This window comes from Motacilla alba, chromosome 2 (genome assembly GCF_015832195.1).
Source record: "Motacilla alba alba isolate MOTALB_02 chromosome 2, Motacilla_alba_V1.0_pri, whole genome shotgun sequence".
In the NCBI taxonomy this organism is placed as follows: domain Eukaryota; kingdom Metazoa; phylum Chordata; class Aves; order Passeriformes; family Motacillidae; genus Motacilla; species Motacilla alba.
Window position 1 is genome coordinate 101,590,258 of NC_052017.1, and position 27,665 is coordinate 101,617,922.

General features: G+C 39.7%; 1 protein-coding gene and 1 long non-coding RNA gene across 3 annotated transcripts in view; one reads left to right on the top strand and one right to left on the bottom strand.

The window, feature by feature from the left end:
• The window catches only part of LOC119697977, a 38,570-nt gene extending 17,642 nt beyond the window's left edge, over window positions 1-20,928 (top strand). Inside the window, exon 4 of the long non-coding RNA XR_005256015.1 lies at window positions 20,806-20,928. This is a non-coding gene — a long non-coding RNA (uncharacterized LOC119697977). The remainder of the gene's footprint in view (window positions 1-20,805) is intronic.
• Window positions 20,812-27,665, bottom strand: part of LRRC30 (leucine rich repeat containing 30) — a 30,678-nt gene continuing 23,824 nt past the window's right edge. Inside the window, exon 3 of one of the 2 annotated variants that reach the window (XM_038129396.1) lies at window positions 20,812-23,917. The gene's annotated coding sequence lies outside the window, so the exon portion shown is untranslated. The remainder of the gene's footprint in view (window positions 23,918-27,665) is intronic. The other variant, XM_038129400.1, reaches the window with a different exon arrangement.

Below are 27,665 nucleotides of genomic sequence, written 5' to 3' on the forward strand. Positions count from 1 at the left end.
CTCTCTGTGGAAGTCTGACTAGAAGCCTGTTTGCATAAAGGATGGGATAGCACCTTTACATAAAGCAAAGCAACAGACGGCTGCTTTCAGACTACATCATTTACAGAAATGAAAGCATAGTTGCAATAAATTAATGTTTTTATCTTTTATCTTGCATGAAGAAGTTTTTTTTTGCCTGAAATAAACAAGTTATTTCTCTTAAAGGAAAGCAGAGGTACAGTTAAGGAACATGCACAGAAAGAAACATTCCAGCAGTGAAATCACTTTGCTATTTTGACCCCATCTACAAAATATCTTTGTGTACTACTTCTGTAACCTTCCCACAATAAAGAAAATCCCAACCCAACACAATTCTATGGAGAGCTTTAGACACTTTTAAGTTTCTAGTGAAATTTTTGGGACACCAACATGTAGGCTCTGTCATCACCACCAACTAAAGGAAAGCCAATATCTTTTTGTAGAGAAATAGATTTGATACTTGTTAGGGAATCTGCCAGTCTTATTACTGTTTTTCACTGTTTTGAGCATCAAAAACAAGGGCTGTACTACCATTTTATTTTACACCTGAGCACTTCCTCACAAAATTGTGGTGTTAATTTAAAATAAACCGAAGGAAGGAAACAGCTGCTGGAGCCCTGAAGAAATAAACTGTAGAAAACACAGAAAGGGGTTTACCTCTTTTGCTGTTCTAGTTAGGAGCTGGGAGAGGTTGTTATGATCTGCTCTTCCTCAAGGCCTGATGTTTGAAAAAATGACAATGCTTTCTAGGACCATTAGATGGCTGTGCTTCTTTTTTTTTCTTTTTCTTTTCTTTTTTTTTTTTTTCTTTTTTTTTTTTTTTTTGTGGTAGTAGAGGGAACCAAAACTTAGAAGATCTGAAGGTGTTAGGTTTGAGTCCCTGCTGAGTTGGATTCCTCACAAGAACACAGCAAGGAAAGCCAAATGAAGGGTTTTCTGTTTGACATTTCTACAGGTTGTTATAGAATAGTTTATAAAACATCAAATGATAAATAATCTTTCATTTCCTCTGTTAGCAACCTAGGCCATGTCTACCTCCTTAAAACACAAGCTACAACAACGCAGCTGACCTTTTACGCATTCTTCTGGAAAATCATAGATAGGGATCCTTACACATTTGATATAATCATACAATTTAGCTGTCTACATTTGCTCACATTCAGCCTTTTCTGTCTGGATCTGAGGCTGAATGCCACAATTTGATTGTGATGCCATTAGTGTTTAAAGATTTCAAGTGACTAATCAGTTGCATATACATTTTGGTATTCTGTTTAACTGCTCCTGCTAGGCAGAAGAAAATACTGAAGAAGGCTGCAAATGGATTAGAGAATGTTAGAGCCCATTCTTTAGTATGGAATTCTTATTACAAGGTTATTTAGGGGCTCTCTTTTGGGGGTATCTCTGGATTAAGGATTTATGGTGCTAGACCAAGGATTTCTTGGTAGGTACTTAGTAGTTACATATGTGCCATATGTTGTTGTTTTTGAAGTTTCCCTGCATTTAATAGCATTACTTTTTTGGCTTTTCCTTAGCATTATTTGCAGTTAGGTCAGAGGTCCACAATCCTAAGGCCTGATCTGAAGGCACTGCCAATACAATAGTGTCTGAATCCACTCCTTCTCAGTAAGCCTGTGTGAAATAATAACCAATTACCAGGTGAACTTGTTCCACAAACAGATGTGGATTGCAGGAGACATCTGATAACATCAAAAGAAGCAATCACAAATTATGTCTTGTCAGAAGGCCCCTGGAAAGATATTAGGGAGATCAAGAAACTCGTGGCAAAATTCCATTTACTCAAATCAGCATGGGATCATGTGAAAGAGGTCAGAATAGAAAAACCTCACCACTCCTCAGACCGAAATGAAAATAGTATTCAACTAAACAATAAGCATTTCTACCCCAACACCTACTGAAAATGAGTTGGTTAATAATGGCCAGATAAGAACACTTCATGTTTGCCTCTCCACCTACAATGAAAGAGACAAATGCATGTGTGCATACCCAAAACCTTAGATTTGTATTTCATGTGCATTTGACTACATCCCTCCTTGATTGTTAGTTTTCTTTTATCAAGCATATCCTGAGCTGTATATATACTACATTATAGTTATGACCCTTAGGTGTTTGACACCATTCTAATAGCAAAGGCCTGATTTCACCACGTTAAGAAACATGTGTTAGTCAAGGTGGTGGGGGACTTTTACAAGCAGGACTGTTTTGGAATAACAAAAAAATGCTAGTTCTGCCAAATAGGCAGAAGCTTGATTTTCACCTGCTTGCCTCTTCTGTCTGGGTAGAGCAGGTGTGAAACACTCCATAATTGAGCAAGTGGTTACATCTGCTCTCAGAGTCCCACATGAAATTATTATAAAGAATTAAAGAATTAATTAACCAATAAGACTGAAAATAGGGCAGAGTGTTTTGCTTCCATGAAGGTTTGATTTTTTTTTGATGTTGCTGCTTAGATCAGTTAAAGATCTTCTGTTACTGGTTATGATCCCTGTCCATAAGTCCTTCTTAGACACAAATATCTAATTATTTTATTTTGGAAGATTTTTGACAGGAAAATATCATTACAGATGTTGTTAATGGCAAATCGTGGCAGATCCTCCCATGGAGTCTTTTCAGAAAGTATCACTCCATCACCAGTATTAGGCTGTGTCAGCTTTGCTGCTGCAGTGACAAATTTTAAATTTAATTTTAAAAAGCGGAGGAAGATAATGATTTCCAATAAATACCATGAAATTCACTTCCTATGGTAGTAAAATGCACGCAAGTTACTGCACACTAAAATTTATACATTTGCTCCAATTCACCTTTAAGGAATGCAAGAGCAAAGTTAGTAATTTCGAATAGTTGATGTGTTTTACTTTATCATTTGGAAGCGTGCCCGTTATTCAGGATCACAGAACTCATGAATTGATGATCCAGAGGGAGGCTCTTTTACTATTGCATCTTCCATGCTGCCTCTATAAATATCTTTTTTTTATTATTATTCTGCAGTTTTTAGATTTGTTTTATGGTTCTGGTTATTAATGTTCTACCTCTGACTGTTACCAAAATTCATAGCTCTGTTAGAAGTCTGACATGTCTGCGATATTTGCTTGTGCAGATAGTTTTCTTGCAGTAAACCAATCTGCTGGACAGAGAGGGGAATATTCTGCCTCTGATAGTGGGTATATTTCTGATTACAGTTAGTGGGAATATGTGGCTTCCAACAAAACCGGCAGCCCCAAAAGTTTAAATTACTGCAGATGTAGAGCATGTGAGCTTTTTGTATGTGATTGCATAGCCTAGGCAAAGAACAAGTAAATAGCTACTGCTGTTTATTCCTACCAGAGAGTGAGGATGGGGCATGAAAATCTTATGCTCCCTATTAACTTCTCTGGGAATGTAGAGGATTCTCCAGTCATAGAACAGTGTCTTCAGCTCACCCAAAACTGCAGCTAAAAGAGATCAATGTTACCAGCAGCATTGACCTTTTTTATTATTTTACAACCTTCATAGTTTCTATCCTGAAAATGCTGTTGTGATTATATTGAGGTTCCCCTTTCCCTGCCCTCAGGATATTTTAGAGCCAAGAAGACACTAAAATCTTAGAAGATGTTTGTATTTCATTTTGTATTTTACTTTCATCTTTGAGGTGTAGTGAAATGACACAATGCAATGTTGAAAAAGAGTCATCAAAACTATGGCAACGAAGACTTTTATGTCTCCAGTAAGACATAGTAACTCGGAGTCTGCAACCTACTGCAAATCATCTCTAACAGAGCAAACAATTCACAACATTTAGTGAGTAATTGGATACTTCTAGTACAGCAGCTTGACAAGTGAGGCCAGTAAGGAACTTGTTTATGGCTATGTGATTATATTGAGGTTCTTCTATGGTTTAAAAAAAAAAAAAAAAAAAAAGCATGATCCGTTTTTGGTTTTTTGTTTTTTTTTTTAAAGAATAATCACCCAGGAGGTTAGATAGCTCCTCCCCTGTAGGTGTGACTTTCAGAACAGACAGAGATTCTTACTTTGTTTGAGGTTATTTCCTCTCCAGGAAATACTCACTGGAGAAAAGGCAGAGGGAGAAAATGCACTAATTGCTTCTTACAACTTCTTATGTCATTCTGTGGGTGATGAGGATGCCGAGGGAGCTTTGCACCTGTCAGCGATGTTTATAACACACCTTTCAAAGAGAAAGAAAGACCATTTTAAAAAGCTCTAAGATCACTTGTAAGATCCTCTCCATACTGGCCTTGTTTTACTTGCCTTCCAGCTCTTTCTCCTCCATGAGGAAGGAATATCTCTTTCAACAGACATCCCTACAGACAAGCAGGCATGAGAAGGTTGGTTCTGGTGCAAAAAGCTGACAGTATGATCTGAACTTTCACGCCCATGGGAGCGTTGCTATTGACTTTAGCTGGACCAGGATTTCACCCTTGCTTGCATCAAGTTTGGCAAGGATTACTGGCATGAAACTGGTCCTGAGGGAAGAAATCAGACTGCTTTTCTACACAAATGCCCAAATGTCCAATGTGTATGAAGAAAACTGGAAGGATCATAAAAAAGATTTATATTTTAGACGTGCTTAGCAGGCCTGATGATGCTCCCACTGAGGCAGTGGAAGCTGACTTGAGGAGCAAGCACGGTGTGCCAAGACAAGCACGCCACCTCTGTCCCTTGTCAGGTTTCTTTTACAGCCATCACAAGGTAGCTATTTCTTCACTCTACAAATCCAAATGAAAGAAGCTTGAGTGGCCCAGGAGACATTTAAGCTGGTCACTGCAAATTGATTCACACAAGTGTCTCTGGTGTGAGGATGTGCTACTTCTTAAGCAGTGAGAGAAGGGGAAATGAAATGAAGAGGTTGTATGGCTGCTCTCGGGAGAACGTCAAGCTAACAAGAGCAGATTGGTGTTAATTTAGCTGAGAAAAAAAGCCTCTCCTCTTTTAATGCTTGAGGATTTGAGATTCCAGAAACAGGTTGGGGAGGCAGGCAGCGGGAAGGAGTGGGGGAGAGATTGCTTTTTCTTAAGCAATTACAGAAGTATGGAAATAGGTTATGGCAGGTTAAGGAACAAGAAAACATAACTGAAAGAGAAATACAAAAAAAAGAGAACACAAATCTGGGAGGACAGCTGGCTCTTTGCTGATTCAAAAGCATTTCTTTTGGGAGAGTAGGGCAGGAAACTGCTGCTTTGCTCCACAAAGTTAAATAAAAAATCAGAACCCAAAGAAAGCCAAAAAATCAAACCCAAAAGAACTGCTCCCACTCTGCAGCAGGACAGGTACTGTCTTTCAGCAGAATAACATTAATGTGGAAACGCAGTATCGCTTTGGAGTTGTGCTTATTCATGTCAGATATGACTAGGGCATAGCAAGAGCAAGCTGCAAGTTTGTCTTCATGTCAGCTCAAGAAAACACACTGTAGCCATAATCCCATGTACGATTTGAATGGTTGGCACTGCCAATAAAAAAAAAAAAAAAAAAAAGCAGTTTCCTGTCATGTGCTCCCTAGTTCCCCTATCTAGTTCAGTGCAAAATCCCTAAATAGCCCTGCCAACATAGGCTTGAAAGCGTAATGTGTAAATGAGAGACTCTGGGAAGGAACAGAAGGTTAAACCACTTTTTCTAAGTCTTAGAGTGTGTGTGAAACTGTGGTTCAAGAAAGACCTTTCATAAAGATGAGAATATCCACCAAAGAGATACTTTTTTTCTGGACAGCCAGAAATTTCTGATTAAAAGCTACCATTGAGAAATGCTGAACATAACCTTGAAGAAGAGTACTGCTTCATATCTAACATGACAGTTTGTGTGGATTTTTAATCCAATATATCATGTACATGAAATAATAATAATAATAAAAGCATAGACGATTTTGAGTCCTTCTGCATCCAGGGTTATTGTTGTTATGGTTTGTACTGTCAAGATAAAGCAGAAACAAATGGTTACCCAAGTGCTTATTATCCTTTGGAGAGCTAAAGAACAATTTTCTGAAGATGGAGAGTAGGATAGATTGGTGTGAGGTAAAAACACACCTGCTTCCATTCTTTTTGTTGATCCAAAGCTTCTGTTGATTCAAAGGATAAAAGAAGTCCCCCGATGAGATGTGCCAAGAGACACTTTTAATCTTTTTTGCTGGGGAGCGAGAGATTCTACTGCCAATGCTTGCAGTATGAACTTCATTCAGTGTTTATTGTGTGAAGAGAGAAGGTGAAGGGGTAGCTTTTCCTGCATCCCTCAGACTTAATAGAGGGGTGAGAAATAGAAACCTTAGGAAAAGGACATAGAAGAGATACAAGTACAAATTCATAGGATCAAAATAGTGCTGACATCTTTGGATCTCAGAAGATACTTCTTTTTATTTTAATGTGTTTGATCTCCTAAAGAATGACTGGTTTATTGCAAATTTAACTCAGTGTCATGAAAAAGCAGCTTTCAAAATGCCAGCTGATGAAATACTAGTGAAGCAGGGACCTGGGGCAGCTTCATCCTAAATTCAGGGCAGAATGAGGTTCAAACACACCAGCTGATAATTTTCATATCACCTGCCTGGTTACATAAAGGACATTAATGGCTTCTTGTGACTCTCTTCTGTGGAGGACATAGCTGCATCTCCTTCAGTTTCCAGGGAGGTTAACTTGTGTGCTCATACAAACACTCAGCTGAAGTGCTGTGTGGTAGACAGGGAAATTATTGCTGAATCTAGATAGCTGTTGTACATTCCAATCTACTTGACCTGACTATGGCAGGAATCAAACAACAACAACAGCAAAAAGCACCGAGCAATGAGCAAAGAATCTCTTTGAACTAGCACCCAACCCAAAAACTCTCCAGGCTTTTTCTCTGAAGCCGTTCTGCCTGTCCTTCTATACCTATCATATGTATTCTTTGTTAGTCTGTTCTTTGCTTCCTCCCTTTTCTTGCAGCAGTTTCTCCTGCTGATACATATCTGCAGCAGAGTAAGAAGAGGTGAGGCAGTTCTGCTCCTCCTGGGTGCCTGTGCTTCATCTTTGGGGTGTAGAGGTGAAAGTGCTATGGTAGCAATTCCCCCATGTGTGAGAGAAATCAGAGCCACTCACTTGTTTTCTTGCAACTGTATTGAAATAGGTAACTATGATTAGACATTCCCCCAGCTGCTGGTTTCTGAGCAGTTTAACCAAGTGTTTAATTACACAATTATTTCACTTTTACCGCTTTGGGCTCAAAATGCTGACAATTCCAGAGTGCAACCCTGGTAAAGTCCTATTGCATTTGACTTTGTCAAACCTCTTGATGCAAACCTTTGTGTGATGCACATAGCTCCTTTGCATTTGAGAGACTGCCCCAAACACTTCACTACTATGCAGAAGAAAATAAAGAAGAACAAAATAAAAATCAGAAACCAGAAAAACACCAAGTACTTCAATACAATATAGTCAATACATTATTGAGTGGCTTTCCTATTAGAGCTGGTTGGTCAACTAAGTCACCTCTTGTGAGAGCATCCTCCTGAGAGATTTGGACGCATAATTTCCTCAATGATTTTTTTTCCCTAAAAAGTATTTCACCCACGCATTATTGTATCAGGTTCCAATGTAGACTTCTGCATGTTATTGCATTGGAGGTAGGCCCTCACAGTTGATGAAAAATTAAACTTACTGAAATTTCTGTTATCTCAGTATGCTCCATATACTTCTGTTTGCAAGGTACAGTTGGACCAGGGCTCTTGATGTAATTTGCATCTGAACGTCCTGTTTTCTGAGCGAGTTTTGTACATTACACCCAGTGGTATTTTCTCTCATCTTTCAAAAAGGCTTTGCAGCCCCAAAATGTCCAGGAGTTTTACAATCATCTTATAACTTAATCTCCCCAGTTCCTCATTTCACTGCTCTCTTGAAGTATCATGTCTCAGCTTATATCCTTCCAATTTTGGATGAATGAACAACACTAAACATCAGAGGGAGGCAAATACTGTAATGCTTTTATGAATATTCATATGTATTTTGAAAGGAACTCTGAATTTTCTCGGTTTTAATTTTCACGCCGCAAATTTTCTCGCAAGTAATATCTGTACAGAAATATTTGCCGAAACAGCACATACCATTATAATAGCATCAAATACTACTAGAATGTTAAAATCTAAATGAATAATTGATATTCACTTCAAAAAAACTAAATCAAAGAATTATCCAATTGAGGCAAAAAGGCGCGTCTTGTGATCTCTGTGTTAAATTGGATCAGACTGAATTTCTCCTTTGAAAAGCTGCAATAAGCTTCTTGTGAATGGGCCTGAACTTGAGTTTCACTCAACGTAAATCATTCTGAATGACAAACAGTCTTGCAAAAACATGTTTATGTACAATTTCCAAATGGAAAAGAGGCAAATACATTGAAAAAATATTCACCCTGAAATATTCTCCCAGCTGAGCTCTTAGATAAGTTACTGTCAGGCAATCCAGCATGGTGCTTTCCCTTTGCATTCCCTTGCTCTTAAATTATGCCAGTTTGAGGAGCAAAAGACTGTGCTTTGACCCTGGCATGTCAATCTTCTGCTTATCTGTGCAGAAAACTACCTCAGAGTCAATGGACTATCCTTATTTAAAATACTCCTTCGCTCCCTGGCCAAATTGTGCCCATGTAGGGAGTTAAATTATCCACGAGCCTTCTTTCTTCACCCACTGACCTACATTGCTATGACCATTAGCTAAGGTGATGCCTTATAGGTATTTCTGCTCCAGTAAATGAGCATTCCCAGGGCTAAAATACCCTTTATCAAGACATTACAAGAAAGCAGCAGTATGCATTAGAGTGGTCACCAGCAAGGAAAAAACCAGTCCTTTCCTATAGGAGATTTTACAAAATGCTGACAGTGCGTGGGAAAAAAAGACAATCCCCAGATGAACCATCACTGCTTTATTTCTCTCCAGGGAGAGATAGGGAAAGTCCAGTATAGGGGGGCACAAGAAAGGTCCAACACAACGTGGCACTCCTGGGGTTTGTCTGGCTGGTTTCTTCACTCAAAAGATAGAAAAAGCCTTGCAGGTTGCTCATCAGCTTGCTCATGTAGTTTGGATCATTAATATACACTTACAGACTCTTTAATGAAGTAGGCTCATGAGAAGATGCAAAAATTGAAAGTGGTTGTACTGCTGGAGGTCCTGGGGAATGCCCCTCCATCTGTCAGCTGCAATGGGAGGGTTGGACTGCAGCCAGCTCATACTTGCTCACCTCAAGGCAGACACAATCTAGAAAAGTCCTCCTGGAGAAAAGAAAGCTAAGGGAGCAGCCCTGCCAGGCTGCTCTGTGCAATCAGGAAAGTCAATTGCATCCCCTGCTTGGCAGTGCTAACTGAGAGGGCAGGTGGAAAGGCTGGGAATCCTAGTGACAAGATCAAGAAAGCTGCATCTGGAAGAGGTCAAAATGCCAGCAGGCATGGCAATAGGAGAGATGACTCTTAGGGGGTGATATTATATGTACAGGGAAATTCTCAGAGAGAGGGGAAAAGCATCTGTCAGGCAGCAAGGGGTTTAAAGACCTATTCAGATCATGTTGGTTTTTTTTAAAAAAAGAAGACAACCAACTAAAAATCCCCTGTTGTACAACAGCAATAATAACTCCAAAGATTATGGAACATTTCGCCCTAATCCTAGTGGCAGCTCAGGGTTGACATCCAAGTCCCCAGCACCACATGTAGCCCAGATGAGAAAGGTGGGGAGAAAACAATGTTGGTGCAATGATGTGCTCCCCTGGTTATGGCTTCCACAGTGCCAGTGTTCCTGGAGCTGTAGCCTCTGTGCCTCCTTGAGTCCTCACCCTAATCCTGAAGGCAGCCTGTGGGTAGAGGTTGAGGTCCCCAGCATTATGGGTGGCCCAGATGACGAGCCATCCCTGCAGTGTGAGGTGGGCTTGCTTTGTATGCCTTGAGGTGTGAGAGCAGTTGTGAAAATAATGGACTGTTTGATCAGACTTCTCATGTTTTTTACACCATGAGCTGTAAATTGATTAAGGAATCCTGTTATTCTTTGGGTTATCCCAAATTATTTTTGGTGCATAGGTATAGGAATCCTATCGTATTCCTTGGCTTTTTTTACTTTTTTTACATTAACCATACATTACAAATAATAGTAATTCTGTCTTGAAATTCAGATTCAGGGCCCATGTCTCTCTAGCCTTTATGTCTCCCCATGAGCTGTTTGATATCAGGCTTGTTCATGAATCAGTGTCATAACACTTACAAAAATCTGTCTTTGCTGTCACTTCTCTTGCTTTTTTTATCTCGTAATATTTGATCTAAGACGAGAGCATACAAATAGCAATACAAAAAAATCCTGCAACAAGATCCTGCACTAAAAACTCGTAGCACCCTACTATTTGGAGAGAGACCTTTCAAACATCAGTCTTTGCTCGCTGCATCTTTACATGTGTAGAATAGTGAACACCCTCAGTATTCCCAAATGAGGTAATCCAAGAGACTGGTGGCACTTTATAACACAATCCCCTTGGAAGTATTCAATGCATAAAGGTGTTATTGGGCAGCATATTCTGGGAATTATTTAATCTTCCTGCACAAAGGCAAAGCCTTTTATCAGCTCAGATCCATCCATAATCCATTTCTATAAGACAATACCTTTCTGCCTGGGTATTGCTTTCTGAAAGTCTGGCCATATTGTACAAGACAATAAACACTGGAGCTATCACTGAAAAGCATCTTTCCTGGCTTTGCCAGCAAAGCTTCTCCTCTGGGGAAATGTGTGCAGACAGGATGCTCCTCCTTTTCCTTCCCACTGACCTCCAAGTCAGCAGCTGTCTGGGGAAAAGGGGCCTCCCTGAGTATTGTGGTTGCTGTTCACATGGCCATTAAAGGCCATGATTGGTCCATCTAAGGGTGAGTAGGATATTTCATAGGTTTTTGTCACCATGAAAATTCTGGATTACTTTTTCTGATATTTCCTCCTCTGCACAAATATTATTGCAGTTTAAAACAACAACAACAACAACAAACCACAAACAAACAAACAAAAAACCCCAAATCCCTTTCTTATTTGTTTACTCATTGGCTGTCATGTGTACAGGAGTAGGCAATGTGATCCCTGAGGTAGTTCTTCCAGTATCAGCACATCAGTATTCAGGAGTCCAACTGCTGCTGTTTGCAAATCTGTGTGGATAAATGCAGTCCAAAATGTACAATTTAGATTTAAACATTACATTCTATTTACTGTGTAATTAAAAGTAAGTCTTACACAAAAACAAAAAAAGAAAAAAAGGAAAAAATGGATCTGCAAATATGAGCAAATATAAACCTCTGTGTTTAATATGCTGGAAAAAGAGATTTTAATGCAGTTTGTATCTCTGACGTTCCCCTATTTTGCCTATATTTCCTCTCCACACACGTTTCTGGACTTTAAAAAATAGATTTTTGAGGCTAGGTCTTAAGTTGCAGCTCACCTGAGTCATTATCAATTAAAACTTTGTCCAAAATTCGAAGGTGATGCCCAATATTACGCAACTAAAGTAAAGACTCTTCCTCTCTGACAGGCAAGGCAGCTTAGCTCGACTTCATACATACAGGTACACACACCCATGCCCAAAAGGGCACTTGTGATCCTGCTATGAAGATTGGTCTACAGCAAGATAAAGGTCCTCAATAAAGTTTTTAATTTTTGAACTTGCTGAGTGTACCTCTGTCATATTTAAACATATTTAAATTACTTTTTTTTTAACACATGCTAAGCTTTCTTTAGTTTGGGTGTATTTTGCTAATTAGGTTAAATGCTCTGCTAAATGAACACAGTAACATATGCTGGCTGCACAAATGACAGAGGAAGATCAGCAGTGGTATTTGTTGTGCTGCTGAAGCACCCCCTTGGTCTGGAGAGAGGAATTGAGAAAAGACATGTTGTGCACTAGGATTAAAAACATTTCAGCACCTGGAAGATTTGGAGGCCAGCCCAGGGTAAGAGTGGGACCTCTAGAAACTTGAACTTCACACTGATGGAACTTGAGGAGCATCTTGACAGTGATGGAAATGAACCCTAGACTGAAAGCTGAAGTGGAGAGGAGCAGTTAAATTAATGCAGCAGCTATGCAAAGTACAGAGCATTGCTGGAGCCAACTGCGTCACAACTCAGATTGCTTGTGAAGGCAAGCCACCAGCAGTGCCACTCCCATTCTGGCAGATGGAGGCTTGGGCAAGAAACCTGCATCCACTGAAATATTCTTTGTGCTTGAAAGCTGACCTGCCTCCTCAGAGCGCACTTCTTAGGACATGGTGCTACCAGAAGCATGTGTTCTATCTGAAACAAGTTCATATGCATGGAACAAACAAGAACCATAAATAAACTGGAAAATGGAGTCCCAGGAGGAGCTGTATGCCCACATAGTTTTGTATGAAGCAGGGGAAAAGAAAAAGTATGTATTGATTTTCAATATAGCATTTTGGCGATAATAAGAGTCTTTCTGTGGGTAGCCACTGCATTGGTGAGCACAGGAAATTAAATCAGTTTGATCTGACTGATAGGAAGCCTGACCAGCCTGCAATTTTCTCTAGACATTAACCTACCACCTGGTTCTGCCCCAGATACCACAATGCAGCTGCTAGCCCACTCCTCTGGACATGGGTTGCATCTGGATCATTGCCTTCTGGCTCTTCACTAATTAATTCCTTCTTGTCCTGGATAGAGGCAAATCAAACCGTTCATTTGCCCAAGAGCAATTCACAAGCATAATGATCTTGTTAGTGTGTGTTAGTCATTAACTGGGGTCTGCACGCTTTGCCTGGTGCCCACAGCCAAAGCACACACGTGCACACACTCACATGGACAAGAACATGTTTGAGTTGTCATCTTCCAGTGGCTAAAGGGAGCAAAGGAAGTGATATCTCCTCACATATGCAAGGGACATATGCAACCTTTTGAAGGTTTCATATCAATCAGCAGGCAGATGGGGGTCCCTCTTTCTATGACCTCTTAGAGGAGTGACTGATCTAAGTGGTTCCCTCATCCATCAAAGATGATGAATCTCATTGGTCTTTAGTTCTTTGTGGTACAAACACACAGGAACTTGGTCAGACATATATCTGATGTAATTGTGAAGGTGAAAAAACTGAGAAGCAGTCAGAGTATCCACCAAATTACTAATTCAGTATGACCACAAGCAACCCTGTATGACCTACAAGCTCATCTTAGGTCATTATGAAATTTTAGCACCCAGTCAGGAAGAGTGGATGGATGCCTGGCTTTCTATAGATAGAAACTGCTACTTTGGGTCCCTTTGGCTACTGTCTGGCCTGACATTAGGAAATCTAACTTTACAGATTCAGATGTATTTTGCATTTCCTTGGGTCAAGTCTGAATTTAATCTGCAGAGGAGAAAAAAAAAAGCAGAAGCAGGACAATTATTTAGGAAACTGAAAATGCCAAGGGAGCTCTTGGACTCTATGTTTCTCTTCCCCATCTTACTGCATGCAAATAACAGCTTTCCTCACAATTTTTGACAGAAAGTATTTGGAGCACTCATTTTGACTTCCTGATTTGAGTGTGTGCTTGACTCTGTGCAAGTGGCTACAGTTACCAAAAGCGCTGAAACAGAATGCTGTTCCTCAACATGAATATTCAAGTTCTTTCAGGAGGACACTGCTAAGATCATTACAATTGCTAATTATAAAAGTGGTAGCCAAAACTCCCGCTTCCTTCTATTATTCTTACATCCTGCAGATGTCCTGATTTAGCCAGTTAATCATCAGATTCTCTTGGGAATCATCTGGTCGTTCAGTCTTGTGTTTCTTATTTTTAAAAAAAGAAGCACTTTGAATTTTTAGTGTGATGTATCTTATTTTCTCAGATGTTATGATTAATTAAATATTAATACAACACATCTTGTGTGTGATGTTGCATTTCTTAGATACTGTTCTTGGCATGTCTGCGTGCACTTAAAGGGTCTCTGAGCCACATTTTAGTTCCTGGGAAACAGCACATGTTCCTTCAGTCAAAGCAGACATTTCATTTTGCCTTCAATCATTATACCACCTGCTCACCCTCAGCCACAGCAGCTCTTTCAACAGCTCTGTCATGCAGCTTCTGTAAGTTTTGTTTACATCTGAAAACATTGCTCCTGTGTGGCAGCACTTGTGAGACCTGTACCAAGCATTGTGTTGTGTTTGTGGACTGCTGTGATGCCCTTCTCTGCACCTTGTGAGATGATGTTTGGGGGAGTAGTCAGCAGAGTGAGTGGTTGGCCAGAGTCCTCTGGCTCTTCCAGCACTTTTGTGCTACCTGTCAGCTCTAGATATCGGAATGCCTCCTCATCTTTTCACATGCTTTGATTTTCCCACGGCTAATGAGATGGCATGGGGCTGCCACACCATAATCAGCAAGGAAAAGAATATCAAGGGGGGAAATGTCACCCATTAGGAAACCAGAACCCCAGGGCCTAGGAACACAGAACTGCTGTGTTCCACCTACTGTCGCAAGAGGCTATATTTGTGAATCATTTATGCTGTATTATGTTTGCAACGCACTGGTGGTGTGGTATTCACTGCATGGCATAGTCTGACACTGTGGAAACTCGCATCCTTTGAAAAGTCCACTAATGGAGAATAGGAATAGAGATAATTACATGAGTTGGCAGAGCTAAACCATCAGATCACAATAGCAAATTTGGCCACTGAATTGATTGGCAGCATGAGAGACTCTCCTCTACCAGAACAAGTTCTATTTTTTTCCTCCTTCTCTCTTTCCAACTGAGCTCAGCTCCATGGTTGCAACAGAGACCACAGATTATTCTCTATGCCTAACTCATCTCTTTTGTGTTGATTTTCTTCTCAGTCAATTTTCTTTTCAGCAAACAGTGCAAAAGTTGTGTTTATTTCTTCTGTGTGGGTTAATGTATCTGAAGATAAATTCTCTCTTTGCTTCTGCACATGCACAAGCTCTGTGCTGCATTGCCTCTGAGGATTCGAGTCCCAAAGTGTGTGTGTAAGGGTGCAAAACAAAAATCTCATAATGTTCATGTTATTTACTGGTTTTTCAGTCAAGTCTAAAACTACTGACAGGTCACCTTCCCGAAGCACTGGAGCTGACTGCTCAGAAGTCAGCCCCAGGGACACCCTCCAAGCTCTTCAGAAGTGATAGCCAAAGCCATGGAAGAGAGGATGCATGAAAATGGAAGAGGAATGTGAAAAGCAAGATGGGTGGGTGAAGTGGGTGATAAAAGGAGTAGCAGGGAGGAGGGAAAGAAGAGAAGTTGCTCTAATGAGCCTTATAAAAAAGATTTCATACAAGGAGAGTATTAGAGAATGAAGAGATGCCAGCCAGACTTTTTATTTTCTTTTTTTTTCCCTATGGATGAATCCAGAAGAAAAATACAAAAGCATCTGTTTTGAATTGCTGATTTTACTCTGGAATCCACAATATCCAGCTGCGGGGATGTTGTTTCCTATGTCTGTGTGAATTTATGATGCCATTGTAGAGAACAGATACTGAAACCTCAAAGCAGTGGGAGTTTCCCCTTGCTGCCATCTTGCACTGCATCTGCTCATCTGCATCGATGTGAAACCCTGCCTATGGGCTTCAGCAGCAGGCAATGTCTGCCTTGTGATGGAGAAGATAACTGCACAAAGAACCCTCCATATCTTGCCCAAGGCCATCCAGCACAGCCACAGTGCAAGTCTCTCAAACACCCTCACCCAGTCTCTCAAGCACCTTTTCTGTGACTGAACCTCAGAAAAGCCTTCCTCTCCCAGACCCATGTGGGAACCTCAGGTTGCCACATCTTCATGGGTGTAGAATGTCTGAAGCACCAGAGTGAGCTGCTGGGCAATGTCCCACGTGGAAAATCAGTCTTTCCATCCCCTGTTGCTTTTATTCAGGAGTACTGAGGGCTGGAAACATACAAATGGGCAAGCACTGGGCATTTACCATGTCATGGGAGCTCCAGTCTGCTGGCCAGTATAACAACATGTATTTGAGCTGCTCGCAGTTTTCCTGCCAGGCAGAAGAGGCTTGGTAGCCACCCTGCTTCCTCTCCTGCTGGACTGCTTGCTCCCACACTGACCATTCTATGCATTTCTTTTAACCTTGCCTTTGTGCAGCTGTTCACATCTGTGCTCTGCAAAATCAAGACCTTAGATGGTTTTCTAAATCTTGATTGAATTCATTAGCCCAGATTCTTCTCCTGGTTACTTGAGGCAAATCCAGATGTTCATTCAGGTATATCTGAAGGGAAAACTTTGTTGATAACGCTTTTAAACCTCTTTCTTTTGCTATAAACAATGCCCTTGGAACAGTTCTAAGCTGCTTTGTGAACTTATTTTTCCCCATTTAAAAGGACTGAATAAATGGAACAACTTGGTGGTGCATTAAAGCTTGTTTGAAACCACACACAAAAGAATTTGTGCAGTTCAAATGCCAGAGAAATGTGTTCACATGTGATTGAACATAATAGGCCAAGGTTAGAAAATCTAGCAAGAAGCTAGGGGGGATTAAGAGCACGCTCTTTTGAAAACCTTGATAACTTCAGGTGAAAGTCAAGACAATGAGGTGACCAGATGAGACTAGTTTGCCAAATTCTATCACTCTACCACAAAATAAGCAACATAAAAAGAAGATTTTACTGATTTCACTTCCACTCTTATCCTGCATCTAGGCATGAATATAAATGTTTAAAGCATCACAGTATTAAAGCTATATATTTGTGTCAGCAAATTGAATACAATGTGTTTTGTAAATATTAGGAGCTCTAAACCCTTGGACCAAATTCTGCAATGAGATGCACAAATACGACTCTCATAGTCTTCAGGTGAACATATGCATGAAACAACAGAAAGCATAATTTGACTGAGCCACATTCATTCTTTTTAGTAATACAAAACATTGGGAAAATACACTGGGCTAAATTCTGATCTTGGGTGCATTTTTATAATTGAGATAATAACACAACCAGCTATGTTATTGTAATTTAAAAATATACTAGCAAAAAAGAGCAGAATTAGTGATGTTTGTTGTAGAGTCTACTGGAAACATTCTCCCTCATGATGAGATGCTGAGTCTTTAAAGAAAACTTTAGCACCTTTGTTCAAAAAATGAGGTTCCTACCTGTGCCAAGAGTTCTGTGCATTTTGACAGAGTAGAACTGCAAAGCAGTTAGGCATCAAATAGATCTCAAAACCTACTTTTTCTTGTTCACTCTCCCAGAAGGTTGAATCTGTGAGATCAGCTAGATTCATGCTTGACTGTAGTTACTCTTCACTAGTAGGGTTAATGAGTGAGTTTAAAATTTTCACCCACCATATCCTGAATAAACACAAATGATATATTCCTCCTCTGAAAATTTCTTACAAATAAGTGCCTCCATCTAATTGAGCTGGACCTTGTTGTTCTAGAGACACATCTCTATTCTCATGATATTTGGAAAAACTTGTCTCTCTATGACCATTCCATACTTATCTAGTTCTCTAATCTCTAGAAAAACATCAGTTCCCAAAAAATAATTGAATACTCAAGATGAAATTTAGAAGGCAAGCCATCTTCCATACTTGTCCTCTGCCCTACACTCTAACAGAACATTCTGGTTCACAGCTCTTAGGCAACAAAATGAAACATCAAGTTCTCTTTTACAATGATTCTGAACTGGATGATTTGCTCTTTGGCCCATGTTTGAAGGCAGGATTACTTAGAATTTTTAGAATTTTCTTATTCAAGGAGAAAGATTCCCTTCTTTATATTGACTCATTTTGTGGTTTGCAAAACTAACATGTGGATCTAGAATCTGATTTTAAAAACTGTGGTCAGGAGTTGTATGATCTAGGGCTGGGGAATGGGTTCATCTCCTTTTATCTCTGTGATTTATACTGCTTTGTTGCAAGGAAAATAAAGTGTTATTACAATTCAATGTGTGTTACTACTCTCTGAGGAAAGGGCAACCTATTATAAAAAAGGCACAAAACTCAATGTAATTTGAAAATAACACAGCATAACCAATATTTCTTTAGAACAGGCTTATATGGAAGGGAACAAGAGGTTAATTGTGCAAAATAGTATTACTGCACATCCAAATGCCATTTCTAAATGTTATAGTACATTAAAGTATACTGTAGTGAATTAATAGTCCTAACAGTGATGATAAGCATGAGTGGATTTGAGGAGGTATTCTGCAGCTGCTTTCTGTCAAATATAAGTAATATTAAGGAAACAAGAAACTCTGCTTTTGACCAGAGTTAATGAGACATTAGCAGTGAATAAAACAACTTTAAACTAGAACTTCCATGTTAAATTTTAGCAAAATATTGCCAAACAATTTTTTCAGTAGTGGTGGAATGACCTTGCAGAGAAATTTGGCAAGCCTGTGTAGTGTTTGGGTTGCTTTCTCATTTAAGGTGTCACTACAGGGTTACCTCATGGGATGTAAATGTCCATCCAGCCTAGCTTGGTGCAGCCTAATGATCGTTCCACACATTGACATCACTGTCAAGGGTGCAGATTGGTGTAGTATTCCTAAGATGTCTGGACTGATATCCAGCCAAAGTCAGGCCAGTGCCACTGAAGCTGAACAAATAATTCTTGCCAATGGTCACATCAAATCAACATCTTTCAACTGCTGAGGTGCCATGGGAAACGGCAAATGGTGACTGAGTGTCTGTCCTGAGAGCCCTGTAGCTTTCAGTGTCACCTGGCTCGTTATGGTAGAGGTCACCCTTAAGGGAAGTAACTCAGTGTTATGAAAGGGTAAGTGGACTTTTCTGATATTTTTTCTAAGGTACCCAAACTCAGATGCCACTTACCTATTCTTTTCAGAAAACACATGCTCTGCTTTTACAAAGTCTCCCCTGGAAAGATGCCAGAAATGTATTGGAAATTCTATCATTCCACAACACTTCTATAGCACCAATGATCTTTGCTGCTGGAGATCTGAGGGAGGGACAGAGGCAAAGGGATCTTAATGGAATGTGTAGTGTTTCAGGATACGTGAGATTGTATTTACAAACCAGATCTACAGAAATATAGATTAGAGGAGTGCCAACAAAAGAAGCAGTGTTCCAGGTGGCTACATTGCCTGGTCTCTGTGAGAGAGGGGCAATTTTCTCTGCTGCTCAGTGCAGTTCAGAGCTATGTGCATCTGAACAGGGTTAGAGTTTCCAGAGATACTGAATAGAAGCATCACAAAACTATCTAGTGCAGGAATAACACATTTCGCTGAAAGAAAAACTTCTTTGAAGATTGGTGTGCAAGTTGCTACTGAACAATTGCAGGGAGAAACTTAAATTTCTCTGAGTTTCTCTTGCATCTCTTAAGGAAAATTCTCTCAAGTAATGAGAGACAATAATTTCCTTGGACTTTCATGTATGTACTGATGTATTATTGCCTTAAGCAAAAAGGCACGGCATAAATAACTGCATTACAATGCAATGCACACTCTAGAGCGCTGTAATCACAGATACAATTGTAACAGCAGGTCTATGTTGTCCCGTTAAATAGAGATCTGTAATTCAGACCATGCAGAATTGAGTGTGGTTTGTATCTCTCAGGATCATAAATCTAAGGTGGGAGTTTTACACTGCAACTTCCTTCGCTACGGTGATTGCCATCAACTGCAAGGATAAGCTCCTACATCAATTCTGTGCTAATAGGACTCCCTGGGTATCATCACCCAAGTGTCTCTGGCCAATTAAAGTTTTTCACTTAGCCAATCCAGCATGAATATTCTTTAATGCCAATTAACACAATCCGTTCATCGTGATGGTAGTTTTACAATTGTACAATTGCATTTGCACAATTGGAATACGTATGGTACAGAGAAAACCCCACAGACTGGATGAAACATCATCTTGAAATAGCATCCTGATATTTTTACATGTGATGCTCTATCAGAGAATGAAAGAAAGCTCCAGGATAGTTGTTCAATTAAATTTCTTGTTTTCATTTCGGAAAGACTGCAGCCATAAATTTTAGACAGTTCTGCTGTGCTATATTATTTGGAGCAAAATATATTACTAAGATCACTTAAAGAAAGTATCTCTTCCCTTTAAGCTGGTGGTACTGGAAGGGTTTGGGGGTATTTTTTTCAGCCCCTACAATATGACTTCCCCCAAACAAGATTGTAATTACAGTGTAAAGGAGAAGAAACAGATTTATGGTTTGATGACAGTGAAGGCAATAATCCTAACAAATAGAGGACAGAGCCTAATAAAAAACAGTTATGATTTTTGCCTTGTCCCTGACTATGTAATTTCCTTGTTCTATCTGTGGGAGGACACACATTGCATGAGCTGCTCCTGAGGCTCTCCAAAGTCATCTTTCACTCTTACATTTCAGCAGCAAGCACTTACAGCAAACTTTCATTCCATATAACAGCTATGTATTACCTAAGAAACATCAGCTGCAAGATTGTTCAGTGTGATTCTTGGAACATAAAAATGATTGTTTTTCATTGAAATGTTCTGGTCCAATTTAACCCACTGAGACCAGCAAATAGCGAGCGTCTGAAATAAATCATTTTCAGATGACAGGAGAAAAGTACCGGGAATTAGGAATCAGAGGATATTTGTTCTTGCTCTGCCACTGGCTGCCTACAGGACTTTGGTCAAACTGCTTTCTTTCTCATGTTTTCCTTCCCTGTTCTCACTTCTTCAATTACAAGCTTTCTGTTTGAGTTTGCACAGACGGTAGCACAGTGCAATTCCATCCAACAAAGGGCACATTTACAAAACCAGGCAGGTTTCCTCTCTCATTAACTTTACCAGTCCTGTGTTGTCGTGGGGTTTGCTGGGGTTTTTTAAGGATGAGCATCAGTTCTGAAACCATTTTTTTTTTTTTTCAGGTAAAAGGAATTTTCTGGGTTTTGAGCCTGCTGTGGGTGCAGAAAGAGGCATGTGGACAGGGATGCTCACAGCCCCTGTGCAAGCAGCTGGGAATAGCTGGCGGCAGCAACTGGCACTTATTCCTCCTCAAGATAGCCCTGGACACTCTTCACCACAGCCAAGAGGGGGTTCCTTCACCTGACTTCAAAAAAACACTGCTTACGTGGCTTAGACATAATTCAGACATGAGTTTGGTAGAAGAATTACAAGGAGGGTAGAAAACAGCAAAGACATAAAGTCTCCCTCACACTCAGATTGCACTGGGATTTGTAGCGAGATAGGTTTTTAGCCTGCTGCAGTCATTACCACATTTTGAGACCTCAGGTAATTTTCATCTATCACTGGATTGATTGAGACAGGGTGAGTTTTTCTGCCTTTTCAAGGAACCTGGCTGGGTCACTAGAAGTGGTGAGCTCAGACGGGCCCACTTCAGCGGGCGACAGAAAGCCACTTTTGACACTCATCTGATGACAATGTCATACCTTGCTTGATAAAGTCAAATCAGATCAGAGCACAGCAGAAAGCAGAGTTCCTGCTAGATCAGTAGAAGGGAAAAATCTATTTTTTCTAGGCCTTTAGTTTCTGCATAATCAGACATTAGTCTGGGGAGTAGTGATGGAAAGGATTGAGGGAGGAGAACTCTGCAGGGCAGGGATCTGGCACAGAGCGGGGTAGCAGGGAGGGAGGAAAGAGCCTTCCAGCAGGTGAAAACAATTAGGGAAGAGACTGTGACCTCTCCTGCACAAGCTATTAACACTTTTTCCCAGATGGCTTTTATTAATAAAATTGTGGCCTAATTATGCCACAACACATGAATTTTGTTTTACTTTCTGTGCTTCTGGGACAGGAAGCAAAATATATTCAGGATATATTCAGGAGAAATGAGAAGATGGTCCTGGAGATAAAAATCTCTGGCATTTTAAAGTTTTTTTTTAAAGATGTATTATCCAATACAGTAGCAACTTTGCTCATGGGAAAGCAGACAAAATTGCAAAAACATGGAGAAAGAGACTAGAAAAAGAGAAGAAACAGAATTAAATAAAGAACAGAAATGAAGGGCACAGTGCAGCTTCTTAAATTGTAAGGGAAAAATGTTATTGTCAAATACCGTGCATGACATATATGAACAATGAATACTTTCTAAATCCTGTACAGAAGCATGAAGGGTATAGAAATGTCTGCCAATATAGCTTTTCCTAAAAGATCCATCCATCCAGGGCAAAATTATGCAAGCAGCCTCACAAAAGCCTGCTCTACAGAGGCCAGTTTTCTCCCCTCCTGTCCTCTGGTGTTACTTGAACAAGAAGAAGACCTAGGAAAAAAGTGGCTTTTTTGTTCTCAGCAGTTCAGTACACAGGCCTTAATTTATGAAGACTCATTCTGAATAGTCCTACTGTAACCTCAGTCTACCTGCCAAAAGTTGAGAAAGTTTGAAAACACTGCAGGCTGAAGACATCCTCTTGTTTTGTCATTCTCTTTATTTTTAGTTTTCAGGTTGCTTTTAAAAAGCCTTGTGTTACTATGGTTATAACTGTGATGGTCAGAGGACATGGGTGAGCTAAAATTTGCAGGTCTTTACTGGTAAAACTAACACAATGGGAAAAAGGAGAAAGTCTTCCTGGTGTACAACCCCTTCCTATGCACTTTTTCTGACCATAGGGGTTGGTCTAATAAAAGATTCTACTCCCACTCACAAACCTGTCTCCCTGGCAAAAGGATTGTAATTCATTTACAGCTCTAAGGGCCTTGTATTGCTATTTATTTTAATGCTGGAACAATCCTGAGTGATGTGCCTCTGTATTTGATAGTCTGAATTTGAACCACTAAAGGCAATTTGTGCTATAACTTACTCAGCTTTTTTTTCTCCTTTTTTGGTCCCAAATGCATAGCTTAACTCACATAATCAGAAAGTGGATTGATAGAACCCATTGCAGCTTTAATACTTGAAGAAGCATTAGCAATTTAGGAAAAAGTAGTAGATAAAAACACCGGAAATTTTAGAAAATATTAATCTCTTCCTTACTGAAATATACTTGCCTTGCCTGAGGCATCCTTCCTAGAGAGAAAAAAAAAAGGGAAAAAAACAAACTGCATTAAGATTTAACTGCAGGATTGAACTTAATTTTGTTTTATCACATTTGCACGCAGGAAATGTATAAGAATAACTAGTTCTTCCTGCAAAAGGTATCATCAGAGAGTTTTCTGACATGTTTGTAATTGTTTATGCAAAGAATGTGATGGAGAATGCTGTGTCCCAGCAGTTGTAAGCAGTGCTAAAATCCAGTATAAAATAAACTACTGCTAGTTAAAGTGTTTGAGAAGACCAACCTACAGCTCATTCACTGCTGCGTGTGCAAGAACAGCTCCTCTGTGAACATGAAAGAGGAATTTTGCTCATCCATAGTACGTAGTTATAAATTATTTACATTTGGGCTGGAATGATGTCCCAGTTTGTTTTTTTCAGAGCATTAAGCGTGTTTTTGATAATGGATAAGTAATGAAAAGTAATGAAAACCAACAATATTAAGGACAGAGCAAAACCTCCTAAGTACCTATTGGTACACTAGCTGGGTACCTTGGCAGACATGGATAATGGAGAGAGAGACTTTACAGATTTGGCTGTCATTTTCTTGTATCAGCTTACCTTCTAAACCTGTGTGGAAAAGAAAGGCAATAAACTGCTGTTTAACATGCATGCAATAAAATTTGTTCTGCTGCTTATGGCCATGTAAGATTGAAGGATTTCTTTTGGGTTTGTTATTAGCATAATCAGAAACATTGCACTCCATCATTTTGTGATAATAATCCTTGTTTTTACAGGGGGGAAATCGACAGAAGGATAAATCCTTTGTTCACTTCTACTGGGACAAAACCAAAACAATCATAACAGATTTACTCTGGAGTTTACATCAGGGTAAATGAAATCAGAAGACATTGCAAACCTATGTATTATGGACAGTAATGGGTGCCAAGTGTAGAAAATGCAGCACTACCACTTGAACTCAGTGTTACCTTTCACAGTATTACTGGGCTGCTTTTTCGCTCATGTCAGCTGATCAGAAGGCTAACATCCTGTAGAGAGAAAAAAAAAAAAACAAAGTGAATTTTATATAACTGATTTCTTTAAAACCTTGGATTTCCAGATTTCATGCTCCATCCAGTGTGATTTCTTATGAGATCCAAAATCCAGTGCCTTTTAAATTGCCAATATTATAGCTGAAGCAAAAGTTAAATAGAGCTCCTAGTACTGGATTAGCATTTTTTTCTGGCAAAGAGGTAAAATTATATTAACACATTTTTCCTGAGGATTCTGATGCGTTTGCTTAGGGAGCAGGCAGTCTGAGAAGCAGTCAGAGCCTCCAGAGAAGTGGTTCGTCATCGCCTGGGTGGTGCTAAATGTACCAGCTTGTTTAAATAGCAAATGATTTTAAATATGAAAGGAGGCTTCCTTCAAGAATTGTTATACTGAGCATCACAAAATTGCTGTGTTTTTTTTTTTTTCTCCCAGAGAGCTAACCTCCATCTGTTTCTGAAAGAGCTTAGCATTCACGAAGTAAGAAATTATATTTCAGAGCATAGCTCTTTATCACTCACCAGTTAATGGGGCTAAGAAAAGATTTGAGTAGATTCTTCACACTGCAATGCAAGCTCCGAGGAAACAAAAGGAACTGCCTGGAGATGTTGTGAAGGCATAGTTATTTGGTTACAACTTAACCTCTTGCAATCAGAAAGCAACAAAAGGACACACAACATTTAGGTCATTACAGAAAATGCTGGCATTGGGCTCGTCATATTTCAACTGAGTTCTGAAATCTGAAATGCTGTTAGGCAAGCAACCCACTGGAAGGAACACAAAGAGAGAAAGCACTGAAAAGTGCAAGAGACCAATAGCAAAGAACACATTTTAGAGAACATACAGTTTTCAGTTCCCTCCTCTGGAAGCTGGAGGGTAAAAGGAAGCCGTGATTGTTTGGCATGTCCTTGACCAAGATGTTTTAAGGACTCGGGATTCTTCTCCGTGTGTGTCTGAAAGCACTGGAGAATTTAACTTCGTGTTAACATCCAACTCCTTTTTATGCCTCTTATTGATTGTTGTTGCCATGTTGATGGTTGGCTACCGAATATTCATGGTTTATGGGGGGCAATGCCCACTTCCTCTGCTACCTGACAGTCTCTGAGCAAACTGCTGCTTAGGAAAACTCTCCTCTGTCCTGCTAGAGATTGTTAGCAAACACATTCCCTCAACTTCCTTCAGGTTCTCTATCTCAGTGAACACAATTGAAGGAAGGCCACACAGTGGATAATTATTCAGTGAATATTGCTTATCCAACCCCCCATTTTATAGTTTTATGTGTTGGTTGGTTGATCTGAATCTTGAATACACCATAGAATTATTATTTTCTGAATAGGTTAACTTCTTCAAAAATATATTTGATTAGGGCTAAGAAATGTCTCTTTTCAATAGTTGAGTTCAGTAACAGAAATATTTGCTCCTTCCTGCTCCCAAAATCAAGCTTCAGGCATTTAAAAAAAAAAAAATTAAAAGCAAATGAAAACCTGTATCTCATAACATACAATTTTCAGTGTAGCTGTCACTGCTGGTAATATGTGAATCCTTTTGTAAACACTCCCACACCTCTCCAGAATGTACATAAATGAATACCACATATAGCAAATAATCACATATGTTGCAACTGTGATAGTTCTATTAGTGCTAATAATGCTATTTTATACACTCACAAAACATATGGCACGTTCCTACTTTTAAATTGGCTAAATCTCTCTTGTTTGACAGTGCTGTACTTGCCCTGAATTTCCAGAAGAATTTATTGAAGTTCGGGTTTCCCACCTTCAGGGCAATCACTTCCAAGTGCCCTGGAGGGGCTGGGTATTTAGCAGCAGGTCAGCATTTCTAGGGGCAGCTCCTCCAAGGTAACTCACTTCTGAGAAGTCAAAGCCTAGCACACACATAGCACTGCCAGCAGCATAAGCACAGCTGCGGCACTATTCAGCTGAAACGGGGAGAAAGGATGCATTTAAGGAGACACAATACATTTCTCTGGTTGACTTGGCATAACCTGATGCGATTTTCCTTTCAATTTGCTGCAGTCCCACGTGTAAGTCAAATGGAGCAGTAACACATGTATCTACAGCATCTGTAACAGCGAACTTGCTTGCTGGTTTGTTGAAAGGGGGAGGGAGGTTCTTTGGTCGTTTGGGCGTGGTTTTTAATGTGCAACCTTTGCTGTGACTTCAGGATAAATGGCATCATTTATTTAACTTTTAATTGGGGGTATTTTGACCTGATTATGTCCTTATGGTTTGACTGAAAGATGTTCCTGGAACAGCAGGAATGTTTTCCCATTCTAAGTAAACTGAGAGCAAATAGGAGTGAAGGTGGGATTTTGGAGGTTATAAAAACTTGTTGCTGCATGCCATCTTTTTACTGCTAGCATTCCTGATGCCCCTAAACCCTCTGTCTGCACTGCCCACACCCAGTTTGAAGGCACATTGGAAAGTCTCATATTTCAGTCTAAAATATCATCAGTCTTTTCCATTGCAAAAGTGATCAGGAAGATAAAACTATTGCAAAAATGAGTTCACTGGGGTTAAGCGAGTGTCACTCAGCTTTCAAATACCACATTGTGAGGTTCACCTAAATGAAGGGAGAAGAGGAAGTTTGTTCTCTCAGTGTTGCAAAACCCATGTTCCTGCACTAGGAATGGGCAGGAATCCATGTCCACTGGGGAGAGGCAGCTGCTGAGGAGCTTCAAGATGGTTATAGTCAGCAAACAGCACTCCAGAGCAGTTACTAGAAATACTTGCCTAGAAATCTTGGTGAGTTAACCAATTTAGCAAAATCTTCAACCTGGTTCTGGACACAAGCAAATATAAAACCCCTTAACTCACTTATGTGCACAGAGTGGAAAAAAAGGGGAAATAAAGCCTTGCATACTGACCTGGTACACTCAGTACGATTAGTGCAGAAATCAAGCAGCCTACACTGAGCAATTCTGTTCTTTTGGGATCTGCAGAAATGGCTGAGAGCAGAATCATCCTCCTCCTCAGCCATCCCGAGTGTTCGGCAAAGCAGCATTGTTGCTAATGGTGTTTGATTTCTAATACCTTTTAACTTAGTAAGAATGGGGACAACCTCTAGGGACGGCAGTAAAAGTTTCTGAAATGTGGGTGATAAAGATGCTGAAGTCTGTAGATACAAATGGTTTTGATTGAGGGAGGCTGAAAACAGGAACAATATCAGCTGAGCTTACTTTTGGAGTTCTTCAATTATACTTTGTGAGGAAGAAAAAAGGAGAAAGCTTATTTTATGCAAAATAAGAAGAAAGCTTTAGGCATTTGATTTTTAAAAAGTAAACCTTATTATTATTATTATACAGTTAAAAGCTGAAAATGATAGCTTCTAAGAAATATTTTTCCCTCCTAACCAACAAAAAACTAAAAAAAATTGACTAAATTTAAAGTCCCTCTATATCCAAAGCTGAAAGCTTTGAATTGACTAGTAAGAATAAATAAAAAGTAGTTTTGCACTAAAGAATAAAAGAATAGTTTTTGCAATTCAGCATATTTAGATAATTACAAGAAACAGAAAATACGGGAGGAGAGAATGAGAGAAGTGCGAGCACACATGCACATGCATGTATGGGTATATGCATGTGTGTGTGCTTGCAGAATGAATTAGAAATACACAAAAAATGCAATATACAACTGACCTGACTGCTGCAACCTCAATAGATGAGGCAGTTGGACAGGTGTTGTCAGATTTTAGCTGCCTCTACTGAATTCCTTTTTTTTCCACAAA